The 16726-nt window shown below is 38.6% G+C and overlaps 1 long non-coding RNA gene and 1 pseudogene across 1 annotated transcript; one reads left to right on the top strand and one right to left on the bottom strand.

The window, feature by feature from the left end:
- Positions 1–1266: 1266 nt before the first annotated feature.
- On the top strand, positions 1267–11063 carry LOC131930366 (uncharacterized). The gene is made up of 4 exons (XR_009384119.1): positions 1267–1436; positions 7982–8041; positions 9238–9307; positions 10592–11063. It is a non-coding gene; the product is annotated as an uncharacterized LOC131930366 (long non-coding RNA).
- A 2251-nt stretch (positions 11064–13314) lies between these two features.
- Positions 13315–16001, bottom strand: LOC131930367 (peroxiredoxin-2-like; annotated as a pseudogene).
- Between the last annotated feature and the right edge of the window lie 725 nt (positions 16002–16726).

Here is a 16726-nt window from a genome sequence, read left to right on the forward strand (position 1 = left end):
TTTCTCACACAAAAGAAGTTGGCATTTGAAAAAAACAGTGACCACGTCACAACACAAACAATTGCGAGAGTATGGAATTCCATCTCAAACAGAAAATATACCCGCCCCATTTTAGTAAACATTTAATAAAAGTGATGGCTGATTATGATCACTGCCTTCCGCCCCCCCCCCTCGCTCCCCCCCCCCCCCACCAAACTCCCAAACTTTGCAGCACATACTAAGTCAGTCCTAATAATACACGCATGAGAGGTGAAGCGCTATCAATACACCGCTTAACGCAGTCAAATCCTACATGTGCCGTTATGATTTTATGTTGATTCTTGACTGTAATAAAACAACAAGAAAAAACAATAGTTCCGATGAGTGGCGTCGCTAGGTCGGGTGTCACCTGTTGCGGCACACCTGGTGCGGGTGTCAACACCCCCCACCCCAAGAAACAAAGTATATATGTATATGTATATATATATATATATATATATATATATATATATATATATATATATATATATATATATATATATATATATATATATATATATATATATATATATATATATATATATATATATATATGTGTGTGTGTGTGTGTGTGTGTATAAGGACTACACAGGTCTATAATTTACATATATGCTACATTCGCGTACATTTATTTGTATAAGCTTTAATCACTGCAGACTTAATAGTAACGATGCTTATCAAAAGTTAATAATATAGTTGGATGTATCAATGTTTTCTCTAGTTAGCACGTATACGTCATGGTGTCACCCCCAATAGTTGTCAATTTGTACTTAAACGACTAATTAACTTTAATTGATCATTAATGGAACTGGCAAAAAGGCATTTGTCTTCTGTACATTTTGAAATATTTTGCCTTGGTGTCACCCCCCTAAATGTCGTCACCCGGTGCGATCCGCACCCCCCGCCCCGCCCTCGCTACGCCTCTGGTTCCGATTATCAGATTTATTCATTAAAGTCATTCACAATGGGTGTTTTATTAACATAATGGTCATTAATGCATATCACCCAAACGTCATTATATAAACAAGAATATACTATTTTACAAGAAAAAAATAGGACAATCTAATTAATCTTTTTTCTTTTCCTTTCTTCTGTAGTTGCATGGTGCTTTGTTAGTACTATTAGATCTGTTTTATTATTAGAACTCTAAATATAGACAATATAAAAAATGCAGACTTCTTGATCGAATATCTACCCAGCTTCGAATATTTTCGCACCATAACATGTGGGACTGTGGTGTATCGCACTTTTTTATGCACTGCTTGTGACGTGCTATGGCAATCATGACGTCATTTGGCCTCCCCATAAACAAATTATGAAAGGAAGAAATTGAGAAAAAAAATGTTGCATAGTATAAGGTAAAACAAAGATAATAAGGAAAGTAGCATCAAAAAGGTTGGAGGTTTCATAAAATGGGGGTGAGTATCATTTGCTTTGTTTAATTTTAACAAAAATTTTGACAGATTTCCGCTAATTTAAGGTTAACGATCCTTTTGCTAACGCAGTTTTTGGTTGCTATGGCGATAGATGCCTGAAATGAACAGTTGAGTCTGGCAAAACCTATCAGATAAGCTGTTTATGATGAATCCACAGCATTGTCAACAACGGAATAAGTTTTCCGATAGACTCTACTTTATTCTAGATTTAGAAAATGTTGAAAGAAGTTAGGGTTACATCAAATTAAGTCGGCCAAGAGTGCCAAGGCCTAACTCAAAAGTGAACTTTTTTTACAATCTCTTTTTAGAAAAGGCTTATTTTGAAACAATATGCACTTTTGTCATAAGCCGGTAAACCAAAACACTGTATGCCTCAAATCAACGATAACGAGGTGTTAAAAAATGTTTAATGTCCTGGATCTAAAATCTACATCTACAATCTACATCTACTTCTAAATCTAGCTTCAAGTTTTCACTTTAGCAGTGTAAACTTAATACACTAGCTACTTTGTGTTACTTAGGGCATAGGCCCAGTTTAGTGTTAATGACAAGGATAAATTAAAGCTTCTTTATTGTTATCGTCGAAAATGGCAACAACATAAGAAGCTTCTCCAATTCTAGATATAGATCTAAATCTATCCAAATATTTTTATTAAAATTAAAAATGTTGTTTTTTGTTGTTGTTGTTGTTGTTTTGTTTTTTTTTAGATATCTTGCGCCAACTTTACCACAGGATTTTTTCTCGCCCTTGCAACAAGTCTTAGCCTACACCTAAAGTTAATCTCTTTTTCAGGGTTAATCTCCTTACTCTCCAGTACCTAACACAACCATCATAACTGTACGGTGTACACGCTCTACCAAAAAACAAAAACATTGGTACTTCTTAAAACGTCGGCAGGACTTAGGATCATTCCGACGTCTGGGTTTGTCGGTATACTTAACCTGACTCTGGTTCTAACCCTAACCTTTACACTAGAGCAACATGCGGGGGGGGGGGGGGGGGACTGATGCATTACTGTACAGTCGTGTCAACGTTTTTCTTATACACATCTAGATCTAGATCTAACACAGTTCAAGTTTTAAGTATTCGGCTTTTTAAAAAAAAAGTCGGTCTTTATGTTTGGTGGTTGAGGTTTTGATGGTATTGAGACTCATGATAGATCTGTTCCTTACCATAGCCATAACATTGCCTCTCTACAATTTACTACGGGGTTGTCCATAAAAGACATCACGTTAATTAGCTTACGCCCTTCCCTACTCTATAGTCGAAGTCACTATACGCCAACCACCCTCAAGTAAATAGAGCTCACCCCACACACAAAGAGATTTAATGTATAGTAAACCCATTAGAGAAAAGTGTACCATTTGGGGCCTGACAGTCTGCATAGCAAATGTTGTAGAGTTACAATGTTTCTGTGGTACAGGAAGGAATAATGTGGTCAGAACTGTACCTTGACAACTTTATTTTCGCTATCCTGAGTCAGGTACCCATCAGAGCTGGGTGGGCTCAGTGACGTCCTACTGACACGAGTCAGGGACTTTGACTTGATATTATTTCATTGTCATCAATTTTATTTTTAAAATTAAAAACAAAACAAAATGTAAGCTAACTTACCCCCCCCCACCCCACACACACACACACACACACTCCTCGTAATATCGACAAGAATCAGACCCTTTCTTCCATCTCCCACTCCCACCCCCTAAGTGAGCGGTGTCATTTATGGACAACCCTTAAAAGCAGGTTAAATCGACTTTGTGAATCAGAACAGTGAGCTGGAAACTACGACGATCCAATGTTGAGTTGGTCGCCGGGGGAGGGGGGGTAAAAAAGGCATTGTTATGGACGCTCAAAAATACGTTTCTCTAAATTTAAGGCGGGAGCAGAATTTTCCATTAAGATGAATTACCCCTTGTCAATTATCATACCCCGACCCTAAACATTGTAGTAGGACATTACCCCCCTGTCGATTACAGACCTAACATCACAGCTATAGACAGACCTAAACGCCCAAGATATCATCATCATTCCTTTGTGGCCCCTGGGGAGCAAAGGGCTGCAGACAGACCTAATCATCACAGCTATAGACAGACCTAACCATCACAGTTATAGACAGACCTTAACATCCAAGCTATGACAGACCTAACCATCACAGCTATAGACGGACCTTAACATCCAAGCTATAGACAGACCTAACCATCACAGCTATAGACAGACCTTAACATCCATGCTAGAGACATACCTAACCTTTACTGAACAAAGAATAGACCTACTCATCACAGCTATAGACAGACCTAACCATCACAGCTATATCCATGGAGATTTAAATACCACAGTTAAATACAGACCTTCTAATCACAGCTTTTCACAGACCACTTCATCACAACTAAAGACATATTTACCTATTGCAGATATACCGACAGACCTAAACATCATAGCCATAGACAGACATGACCATCGCAGCCATGTCGACAAATATATCCATCACAGCTATAGACAGACTAAACCACCACAGCTATAGACACCTACCCATCACAGCTATAGGCAGACTTAACCAACACAGCTATAGACAGACCTAAACATCGAAGCTATAGACAGACCTAACCATCACATCTATAGACAGAACCATCCATCACAGCTAATGCAGATCTAACCATTACAGTTATAGACAGGTCTTACCATCATAGTTATAGAAAGACTAACCATCACAGCTATAGAAAGATATAACCAGCACAACTATATACAGACCTACCGATCACAGCTATAGACAGATATAACTATCACAGCTATATACAGACCTCGATCATAGCTATAGACAGATATAACTATCACAGCTATATACAGACCTACCGATCACAGCTATAGACAGATATAACCATCACAGCAGTAGCGTAGCGAGGGGGGGGGGGGGGGGGGGCTGGGGGACATATGTCCTCGGGCGCCGACCTTAGGGGGCGCAAAATTGGGTTGGAAAAATAAATTGAAAGGTTGAGGGGGTGCAAATCGAAAGTTTGAGAGGGGGGGGGGGTGCAAATCGAAAAGTTTGTCACCGGGCGCCGGGAAGGGTCGCTACGCCTCTGCATCACAGCTATATACAGACAGTTTGTCTTAGTAAAATATTTTTTCTACTCCACTCAATCACAAATATACATGTGAACGGTTCTTGGGCCACCACTTCTCCGATAATTACCCCAGTCATTACCCCAATACCATAAATCCCCTACCCCACCCAAGACACTCGCCCCCCCCCCCCCCCCTCAGTTTTATTGCCCCCCCCCCCCTTCATTTTATTTCTCGAAAAAAAAAATCGCTCACCAACTACTCCACACCCCAGCACTAGTGACAGCTCCATGACCTAACGTGACCTTTAGACTGAGTTTACGTGAAATGTTAGGATTTCTCTTCAAGTTTTGTATCGTGCGTAGGACATATGTAGGGTTTGTTAACTTTGAAATAAAGTAGAGGGGGCGGTTGGGGAAGGGGACAATTAACAGGAAGCTGTTGACTAATGGGTAAAGTTGGAACAGGGTGGGAAATGACTAGGGAGGGGTAATTGATATGAAGTAATTTACGTAGGGTTAATATTGGGGGAATGACTAGGGAGGGGCAATGGACATGAAGCTATTGACCGAGGAGTATATTTGGGGATGGGGATTTTCTAGGGGGGGGGGTAATGAATATGAAGTTATTGACCTAGGGGTAAAGATGGAGGGGGGGGAATTACTATGGAGGGGTAATGAATATAAAGTTATTGACCTAGGAGTATATTTGGGGATGGGGAATGACTAGGGAAGGGTAATGAATATGAAGTTATTGACCTAGGGGTAAAGATGGAGGGGGAGGAATTACTAGGGAGGGGTAATGAATATAAAGTTATTGACCTAGGAGTATATTTGGGGATGGGGAATGACTAGGGAAGGGTAATGAATATGAAGTTATTGACCTAGGGGTAAAGATGGAGGGGGAGGAATTACTAGGGAGGGGTAATGAATATAAAGTTATTGACCTAGGAGTATATTTGGGGATGGGGAATGACTAGGGAGGAGTAATGAATATGAAGTTATTGACCTAGGAGTATATTTGGGGATGGGGAATGACTAGGGAGGAGTAATGAATATGAAGTTATTGACCTAGGGGTAAAGATGGAGGGGGGAGGATTTACTATTGAGGGGTAATGAATATGAAGTTATTGATCTAGGAGTATATTTGGGGATGTGGAATTACTAGGGAGGGGTAATGAATATGAAGTTATTGACCTAGGAGTATATTTGGGGATGGGGATTGACTAGGAAGGGGTAATGGACATGAAGTTATTGACCTAAGGGTAATGCTGGGGTAATGACTACAAAGGGTCTATTTGACGTATAAGTAAATTGGGGGGGGGGGGGGGAAGTTATATAACCTACGGGTATATAGGAATGGGGGGGGGGGGGTATGTCTATTGAGAGGGTATGACTAGGGAGGAGGCAATTGACATGAATTTATTGACCTAGGTGTAAAGATGGGGGGGGTGGCGTGGAAGTGGTAATTGATAGACAGGTTTTGACTTAGGGGTAGAGTTTAGGGGGAAATGACCAAGGAGTAATAAATGGAATGGCTAATTGACATTTGGTAGGTTGCGGTAGAAATAACCGGAGAGTGAGTTTGACAGTTGATAATTTACTGTCCACGGGTCTCTCACTGTATATTTAACTACGTCACTGTTTCAACAAGCGTTAGACAAGGTTGGTGGAGGGTGAAGTAGTATTAAAGGCGGTGAGTAAACTAGAAAAATATCCGGGTAATTTTAGTATAACGGTTGGCCGCAATCTTCATCAACAGAAAGTCAAGCCATCGCGAATATTTTATCATCGAATACTAACAACTGACTTTTCAATTGGTATCGAATCGGGTTGTTTTATTTTCCCAATGCAAGACGCTACAATTTCGTAAAGGTTTTTGTTTTCGTCGGTATCGCTGTTAAGGTTAGGGCTAGGCAGAGGCGTAGCGAGGGGGGTGCGGAGGGTGCGGACCGCACCGGGTGACACCATTTAGGGGGGTGACACCAATGCAAAAAATAGCAAAATATATAGAGAAAAACTTGAGGGGGGAGGTGCAAATCGAAAACTTGATGGGGGTGCAAATCGAAAGTTTGAGGGGGGTGCAAATAAAAAATTCGTCCCCGGGAAGGGTCGCTACGCTTCTGGGGGTGACACCATTCAGTGCCGCACCGGGTGACACCCGACCTCGCTACGCCACTGGGGCTAGGACCAGGATTAGAGTTACGGTCAGCGCTGCGTTTAAGGCTAGGTTTTTAGGGGGCGCCAAAATGGGTTGGAAAAATAAATTGAAAGGCTGAGGGGGGTGCAAATTGAAAGTTTGAGGGGGGGGTGCAAATCAAAATCTCGAGCGGGGGTGCAAATCGAAAGTTTGAGGGGGGGGGGTGCAAATCAAAATCTCGAGTGGGGGGTGCAAATCGAAAGTTTGAGGGGGGGTGCAAATCGAAATCTCGAGGGGGGGTGCAAATCGAAAAGTTTGTCCCCGGGCGCCGGGAAGGGTCGCTACGCCTCTGGTAATGTGTGATGATATGTAATGTGTGATGGTATGTAATGCGTGATGGTATGTAATGGATGCGTGATATGTGCTGTGTGATATGTAATATGTGATATGTGATATGTAATGTATGATATGTACTATGTGATATGTACTATGTGATGATATGTGCTATGTGATATGTAATGTGTGGTATGAACTATGTGTTGATATGTAATGTATGTTGATATGTAATGTGTGATGATATATACTTGTGTGATGATTTGTAATGTATGATTTTATGTACTGTGTGATGATATGTAATGTGTTATGATATGTAATGTGTGTTGGTATGTAATGCGTGATGATATGTAATGTGTAATGATATGTAATGTCTGATATGTTATGTGTAATGATATGTAATGTCTGATATGTTATGTGTAATGATATGTAATGTCTGATGATATGTTATGTGTAATGATATGTAATGTATGGGAGAAGCGGGATCAGAAAGTTTAACGACACATTTGTTTTATTTTAAAAAGTAATTGATAGATATTGAATTTTAGCTATTGTTTCCCATGTTTAAAAGACTGCCTTTGTAAATTGTAATAGAAATTGGTTCTCAATGTTGACAGACCTCGTGTGAATATGACGTTACTTTCGTCAGAGAGGGGGTCTGGTGGGGCGGATATCCGACTTTTGTAACAACATGAGGTTGAGGGAATATGTCTTAACAGCAAGACGTCATTAATGGGCACCACTTACGGATTGTTTGTTTTTAGACTGCTGACAGTTTGGTTTCAATTTGCTGACAGTTTGGTTTTAAACTGCTGACAGTTTCGTCTTAAACTGCTGACAATTTCGTTTTAAACTGCTGACAGTTTGGTTTTAAACTGCTGACAGTTTGGTTTTAAACTGCTGACAGTTTGGTTTTAAACTGCTGACAGTTTGGTTTTAAACTGCTAGTAGTTTTAAGCCGCTGACCGTTTGGTTCTAACTGTCCTCTCAACAGTGCATGGGTTCCAAAAAAAAGAAGCCACAGACACCGCCAGCACCACCAGAGGAACCAAAGGTGAGGCACCAACCCATTGCTCAAAGAATAAACAATCACACACACACAAAATTTCAAACTAGGAACATTTTATAGTGGGGTGGGGGGAGGGGGAAATTCGTATCGCCTTAAGAAAAAAAAATTTAAAAAAAACTTTAAGTCCGAAACATTTTATTTTTTAGTTAGAAGTAATCTTTGTTGTAAACTAGACCAAAAAATCATGGTTTTAATGTGTAATTATTAAAAATAACAGCACAGTAAATAAGACAAAACATTTACCAAACGGTATTAATAACCGTTTTGTAAAGGGGTCCTAATAGTACCATTATTGAAAACAAGATACACAGCCTAACACAGTCAGAAAGACAGCATAACATTACATCGCTCAGTGACAAAACACACAATTTGACTTGCCAGTACTTTTTGTCAGTACGTAGATTTCGTCATCTAGAAAATTTTAAAGTGATTCTGTGATTTACTATGGGTAAGGTCGAGCGAAATGAGGGGGGTAGAAATCACACACCCAGTACACATTACCTATCTCTTCCTTCTATAACTTTTCGCATAACACTAGTTTTCAAGTTTTAATGATGTTTCTATACCTAGGGTAACAACAGAAAGATTGTAACATTTTAAGTATAACACTTTCAAACAAAAAACAACTACATTAGCTTAGTCTAGATAATTTGATTAATTAATATTAGACAACTATCTTTGTGTTAAAAAGTACAACGTGAAAAAAAAGAAATGTTTCAGTGAATATTTGGTGAGTATATGATATGAAACAACGTGGTCGGGCAGAGGAGTGCAAGACTGCTAACCCGAACGTCTCGAGTTTGGTTCCTTGATTGAAGTTCAATGGACGTTCTAGAGTTCACTCAGCTTTTATTTATACCCAACTCACAGAAAGAGGTGAACTCCACTTCATCTGCCCAGTGTTTCTTTCGGGCATCTCTTCGGGGAGGGGGGGGGATAGTAGTTAGATAGAAAATATATACTTTTTACCAGTGTCCGCCCCCTCCCCCACCCTCTGACAATTTAGTCTGCCCATCCAAAAAATTACAAGTGCCCCCCCCCCCTCCCCTCGTAAAAACATCTGAAATCTGAAATAAACACAGTTTCTTCCCTATTAACAGTAAAGTCCGAAATGGGTAGTTGTATTTTTTTTTAAACTTTGTTATGTGAGAATGCTCGAAACTGGACTTTTTAATTTGTAGGCTGAAGAACCTGCCACTGAGGAGAAGCCAGCAGATGATCATCAGCCAGCTGAGGAAAAGGGAGAAGAAGGTAAGTACCTGCAAGGTGTCGGCGTGGTCGTGTCGGTAAAACTCATGGTTGCTAAACCGAAAAGTCTCGAGTTCGAACCCTCGGGTTAGCCACTCTTCTAGGAGAGACTAATCCAAAATCAAGCAACTGCTGCCTTGTAGTTTGGAGACAGGCCATGGAAGCAAATCCCAAAAGAAAAGTACGCTGAAATCGGAGTCAATGTCCTCAATGGCGCATAACCAGCTGACACGTATACTTAATGGTGTTGGAGGGGATCCCTTCCAACACTAAAACTTAAGAACGAAGAAGAAGAAAGAAGCTGGGCAATACTCTTTTTTCTTCTAAATTCTAACGAGCTATCCAGAAATCACAAATTTTAACTGCTGATTTAATGATAAGTATTGTAAGCCCAACTTGAAAAGAAACTTGCACGTCAGTGATGTCTTACTTAAAGTATTCAAGAATCAATTCGGTAGTTAGCGCAAAAGCAGACGAAAGAAAGCTGGAACAATACTTTTGTTTCTAAATTCTAACAAGCAGTCCAGAAATTACAATTTTCAACTGCTCATTTCATGATAAGTAATGTAAGCTGAGTTAATAATAAGGAACATGCATGTCAGTTAGGTTTTATTTAAAGTATTCAAGAAATTGATTCTGTAGTTAGCGCAATGCTTTATTCCTTCATTTTCCATTGAAGTAAAAACTACCTTAATCATGTTTGAATTTAGCCGTAAACTTTGAAACTGCCTGGCTATAATGTGCTGTTAAAGTTTATGGCCTGCAATTTTTAAAACTCTGTAATTCATATTTTCATTCCTATCTGGTCATTAGTTAAAATGCATCTTTCTTTACAATTTTTTTAAATTCCCCACACTACCCAACTCTGATGGGTACCTAACTCACGTTAGGTAAAGTAAAGGCGGCTGGGCATAGTGCTGACCACACTTTCTCTTCATATGCCGAGGTCATAGAAACAAGTGAACTCTACTTCACTTGCCCCATAGACCATCAGGTTTGAAAGAGAAATTTTACTTTACTACGACTCGAGTCATGGTGAAATTGGCTAAGCTAAATTAGAAATTGTTTGTTGCTCTATTACAGCAATAGCAAATTTTGCTTAGACATAGCCAGAATTATAAAGTCAAAATATCAATTTTTTAGAGATCGATTTTACACTCCCTCAAATTTTTAAAACTGTTAAAAGTTCAATGTTTTAAACGGAAGGCGATCTTAGTCTATCTACGCGTATATATATATATATATAGTTTACCTTTTACTTTTACCTTATTTCAATCTTCTCTCTAGATGGCCAGGGATAGCGACCTGGCGAGCTTAACCTGTGATGACTTTCGAAAATGGACGACCCCTAACAACACACGTGACCACCAGCAGCACCACCACCCCTGGAGTAAAACCACCACCCCCTGGAGTAAAACCACCACCCCCAACAAAAAAAAACTACACGTCCACTTCATCCTCCCCGATCAGAGCAAGCACGTCCACTGTTTAGAGCAGCCTGTCCGCGACACAGAACACAGTGTGCGACAGTTGAGAGCAACATCGAGAACACGCCATCGAAAATAACATCACCCAATCACCATCCACGTTGGCACGGTTGCAGATACATCTAGCATTAATGATGGTAAAATTGTTCCAAAAAAAAAAAACTTTTTTCAAAGAAGCCAACGAATAAAATTTTGTTTCTTTATTAATTAATTGTAATATTGAACATCTATGTGTGAAATTAACTATTAAAATAGATTAATTTAAAAATGTACATTGAATGTGCGTGCGTCTTTCTTGTGTGTGTGTGTGTGTCTCGGTTTAAGTTTCTAAAATTCTTACTTAGTTTAATTATTTTACCATTTAAATGCTATAGCATTTCCTGACAAGATATGCCCATCACTGGGATAAACATCACAAGTCCTTACAAACCTTAAATTTACTTAAACTAACTATATCCCTATTGATAATTGCTCGCAAATATATTGTCAAAATATTCATTGTTAAAATGCAGATGACTTCGTTGTTCAATTTGAAATTAAAAAGTTGTCTAAATGAGCTGACGCTTCAGTGATGAACGCAGATCAAATATTGTCAACTTCAAAATTAAACACCACCAAAAAAGTTCGGGCTTTTTATATCTACTGGCTTCATAAATCACCATTGTACAAGGCTTATGATTGGCCAGTTAGCTGGGGAGAGCAATCCATCTAGGAGAGACAACTCCAAAATTAAACAACTGCTGCCTTGTCTATTGTACTTGGGTGGACAAAAGCTAAAGTCAACTGATCATTTTGCGCATGATGTCATGTGATAGTTATTTGTTGGAGGAAATTCCTCTCCGCTGTATTATAACGAAGAAGATATATATGCTGCTAAGCATCTATGTAGTTGGGTTTAAATTAGGCCTAAATAACACATGAATTTATCATTATGTTTGGTTGTGTTACAGGCTTATATGAAAGAGGGTAGTCTAGAGGAATGTTACACAACACGGCCTTTGATTTTCATTATCCTTATCTAAAAATGGCTGCGTGACACAACTGGCTGATGGTACAATTAATTTTAAAATGAAAATGTTTTGTAGTACCAAAATATAAACGTGGCTTGTAGTTGGGGTGGACAATCTAGGAAGGTTATGTGCGTGTTTGTTTTTTGCCTCAGATATGTAATTAACACACGTTTACAGCGTCAGAATGCCTTGCAATGCTCGATTTAGTATTACAGCTTTCATCATCGGCTTGTGAGGACTTCACCAGATTTACAATAGTAATACTTCTTTCTGACGTGTAGGCCTACTTTCATTCTATTTAATATGATTTACATAAAACAAATGTCTAATTTCATTAATTAGACCTGAAAATTAAAAAAATTCATTCAATGGTGATTCAATGTTTTTGTGGAGAGTTAGCTGGGGGGGGGGGATCTTTTTTTCGTGGATGGGGTACGGGATAATAGCTGAAATAAATTTGAATTTGGGGAAAATAATATCACACCTTAAATCAAACATTCTCCCCTTTCAAACAGCTATATGCGTAGTATCAGTGCGCCTCAATTTTTTAACATATAAAACAAAACAAAATTATTTTGTAGTTGTGTTTGTTGTTCTGCATTCATACCATACATTCATCTGAGGCATTTAATTTCAACATCTTAAACAGAACATAGCATTGCATTAATTGTACAGGCCTATATTTTTTATTTCTTTTTTTTTGTCCAGAGTGTAATTCTATCTCAATCGTCTTCTGGTTTCTTTATGTTTCTATCACATATAAAGTACAAAATTAGAACAGTACATAATCGCTTCTCGGCGTATTTTGGTTCTTGACCCTTGCTTCTTGGGTTGGGGGTGGGGGTGGGAGGAGTTCTTCGTTTGTAGTTGCAGTTTGATTGTTCTGGGGTATCGAGTCTTGTAGTAATTGAAAGTTTAAAGTATTGTTGCTTGTTTTGTAGATTTTGTTGAATCGATGGGAGGCCGATACTGAGTTGATTTCGTAATGTTAAGCTGTCGAGTTGTGTGATGTTGAAGTTTCGTCGTTTGTTGGTGGTTGGTGAATTTTGATTGTTGGGAGTAGAGCTTGGAGAAGATTGGTGAGGAGGTATCGTAATTCTGGAGTATCGAGTTTGTGGTGTTGAAGTATCGAAGTGTTTGGGTTGTAGTCGTGTTGTAGTCAATTGTCTCCAGACTATGTTGTTTGGGAGGAGAGCTAGGTGGGGTCAGGGGGTATCGTAATTCTGGAGTATTGAATCTAGTAGTTTTAAGGTATCGAAGTTTATTGTTTGTATTCGGTGTGGGTCAAGATGAATAGGCGCCGGCCGTACAACCTCATCAATTTTGACGTGATCGAGTATCTTGCGTAGATATTTGTTTCGTGGAGTCTATGGTGCTTAGAGTAGTCGAGAGTTGAGTAATCGAGAGTTGAGTAATCGAAAGTTGAGTAGTCGCGAGTTGAGTATTTGAGGGTTGAGTAGTCCAAACTTGAGTATTTGAGGGTTGATTAATCAAAAGTTGAATATTCTAGGGTTCAGTAGTCAAAAGCTAAGTATAGGAGAGTTGAGTATTCGAGAGTTGAGTATTCAAGAACCGAGTAGTCGAGAATTAAGTAGCCGAGAATTGAGTAATCGAGAATTGAGTAGTCCAAAGTTGAGTATTCGAGAGTTAAGTAATCGGGAATTGAGTAGTCGATAGTTGAGTAGCCGAAAGTTGAGTAATCGAGAATTACAGTTTCATCCTCTGAGCGCCCAACTAGTGAGGTCGTTGATGGTATCTGCCTCACTATTCCCTTTGGGTCAATAATGAACAAAACTCTCAGGGCTACTCCAGATTTTTCCACCAGACTATGTTTTTACTGAAGTCGGACAACAGAGGATACTTCAGGCCACCCAGACCTCCTTGCTTTCTAGGAGTTTTGATCCAGGCCAAATGTCTGAAGTGTGAGTCTGTGGACACGCCCACCACTGCAGTGTCCAGCTGTTTAAGCGTGTCAATGTCGTCACTGAAGGCAATGATTTCTGTTGGACACACCAATGTCAAGTCTAAAGAATAGAAGAAAAGAACCAGGTATTTTTCCTTTGAAGTAAGTCTAAAGGATAGAAGAAAAGAACCAGGTCCTTTCCTTTGAAGTAAGTCTAAAGGATAGAAGAAAAGAAACAGGTCCTTTCCTTTGAAGTAAGTCTAAAGGATAGAAGAAAAGAAACAGGTCCTTTCCTTTGAAGTAAGTCTAAAGGATAGAAGAAAAGAACCAGGTACTTTCCTTTGAAGTAAGTCTAAAGGATAGAAGAAAAGAACCAGGTACTTTCCTTTGAAGTAAGTCTAAAGGATAGAAGAAAAGAACCAGGTACTTTCCTTTGAAGTAAGTCTAAAGGATAGAAGAAAAGAACCAGGTACTTTCCTTTGAAGTAAGTCTAAAGGATAGAAGAAAAGAACCAGGTACTTTCCTTTGAAGTAAGTCTAAAGGATAGAAGAAAAGAACCAGGTACTTTCCTTTGAAGTAAGTCTAAAGGAAAGAAGAAAAGAACCAGGTACTTTCCTTTGAAGTAAGCCTAACTAAAGGATAGAAGAAAAGAACCAGGTACTTTCCTTTGAAGTCTAAAGGATAGAAGAAAAGAACCAGGTACTTTCATTTGAAGTCAAAAGGATAGAAGAAAAGAACCAGGTACTTTCCTTTGAAGTAAGTCTATAGGATAGAAGAAAAGGACCATTTGAAGTCAGACAGTTTAAGCTCCTTAAACTGGCCACCACCAACTGCTTGCCCAGTGAAATCTGGTGCAGGCGGCTGTGCTTGAGCAGCACACTAGCTGTGTTCATGATGATATATGGCGAGGTGCCAAGCAGTCCTTAACTTAATGTTAGAAATCTGTTTGCAGCTCGAAAATTGCCCCTGGACAGAATGACTAGATCTACAAGGTCTAGTTATACTAGTAGTCTAGTCCAGGGGTCGGCAACCTGCGGCTCGCGAGCCGCATGCGGCTCTTTTGATATCAAGATGCGGCTCTCCAGCTCCTTGAACAAATACTAATAATCTTAATAAAAAATAAAATATTTGAAATAAAAAAAAAAGTAAGTGGCTCTTTAAAACCAGGGAAATTTGGAAAATTGTAACTTTTGGCTCTTCCGCTTCAAAAGGTTGCCGACCCCTGGTCTAGTCAGTGGAAATGTTACATAAAACAATTATTGTTATATACAACAATCCGATGAAAAAAGAATTACACAAAATGCGTTGTAAGCCTGATAGGTGCGCAAACCCTTTCTAATATTTTTCAAGTTTGTAAAAATATAATATGGTTACAAAAAAATATTGAGTGGATAGTTTTTGTGGAGATAATTTTCGTACAAGTACTGAAATTAAACATAGCTTTTATAATTAATTCGCGCTACTAACATATAAATAAATTGCTGCTATCATCTAAACAAAAGATTAAACTTGATTAATATCATCAATTCCTAATTGCTTATTTCCCTTTATTTCGGTACTTTCCCCTTAATCGCCGATAGAACTTCAAAGTAGAGATAAGTTGGGTTAATTCCCATCTGGGCCAATTCCGGTCATGGAGCTGCTGATTCAATTTTTTAAGATATGAGATTTCATCTATTACGTAAAAATAAGCACCAATTATTTGTCTTTACACATAGATTTAGTAGGTTTTGAACAGACCTACACACGTACTATGCTGAAGTCGACTGATATCTACACAATGCAGACTTTATGTGGTTTACATGGCCTGTGGGGATGGGGGTGGGGGGGGGGGGGGGGGGGTCCAAGAAAGTATCTCTTTATACTTTTGAATGTTTTTGGTTGGGGAACAAAATCATAAGTTGACCTTTATAATATATTGAAAAACTGGATTGTAAAATTGAAATGTCCTCTATTGAAGTAAGATGCCACTAGGATTATCACCACTGGGTTTTAATTATCCAGAAGATTATCTTATTCTTTAGAAAATTATTGCTCTAAGAACACTAACCTTAGTATTCTTAGATAAAGATAAATCTTTTCTTATTGCTGTATACTAATAAGACAATGATGAAAATTTTCTGATGGATGGATAATATACAAAAGTTTAAAATATTTTTACTCAATCTTAATTTATCAAAACAGAACATGGTCTGTTAAAAAATGTGTTTTAACTAATGTAGCTCCATGCGCTTTATTCACACCTGTATCAGTGACAGGGTCAACAGTTCAATCTTTGCTTGAGATTCTATTATCATTTGTTAACAGTTAATATACTTTTAAAGTGAAGTGTGAATAGAATTTATATGGGCAAACTCACATTTCTAAATTTTATTGGTTTAGTTATATCACAGAATAAAGATACCAGGCCCAGATAATAAGGTAAGGGTTGAGAATTTGGGTCCTTTGACCACCTATAGTGGAAGCTAAGCAATGTTATCTATATATACATAAGTAAAGTTCCCTTTCAAACCTGACAGTCTATAGGGCAAGTGAAGTAGAGTTCACTTGTTTCTGTGACCTCGGCATATGAAGAGATAGTGTGGTCAGCACTATGCCCAGCCGCCTTTACTTTCCCTAATGTGAGTTAGGTACCCATCAGAGTTGGGTGGACTTAGGGACGGTCTACTGTCTTGAACCCAGATTCGAACTCGAGACTTACAGGTTAGCAGTCCAGCTCTCTGCCACTAGACCACTCTGTCCCCTATATATATATACATATACATACATATATCCCCTTATTATTTGTTAATTATAAACTCAAGTCTTCCAATTATTTTTGTTATGTTCTAAATATTGTAAATCATCTTTTTTTTTCTTAATTACCAACCAGTGTAGTGAGTGGTATAGTTTTTTTCTAATTAGATTTATCACTAGCAAGTACTCAGTGCTGTAATGCTGATTACCAAACTACTGGACTGACACTAACGTGTACACAGTACTGTGATATTAATTACCAACAACACCAAACCATTCATAAAAG

Source organism: Physella acuta, unplaced genomic scaffold, assembly GCF_028476545.2.
Source record: "Physella acuta isolate Inbredline_101_S28 unplaced genomic scaffold, ASM2847654v3 ptg001763l, whole genome shotgun sequence".
In the NCBI taxonomy this organism is placed as follows: domain Eukaryota; kingdom Metazoa; phylum Mollusca; class Gastropoda; family Physidae; genus Physella; species Physella acuta.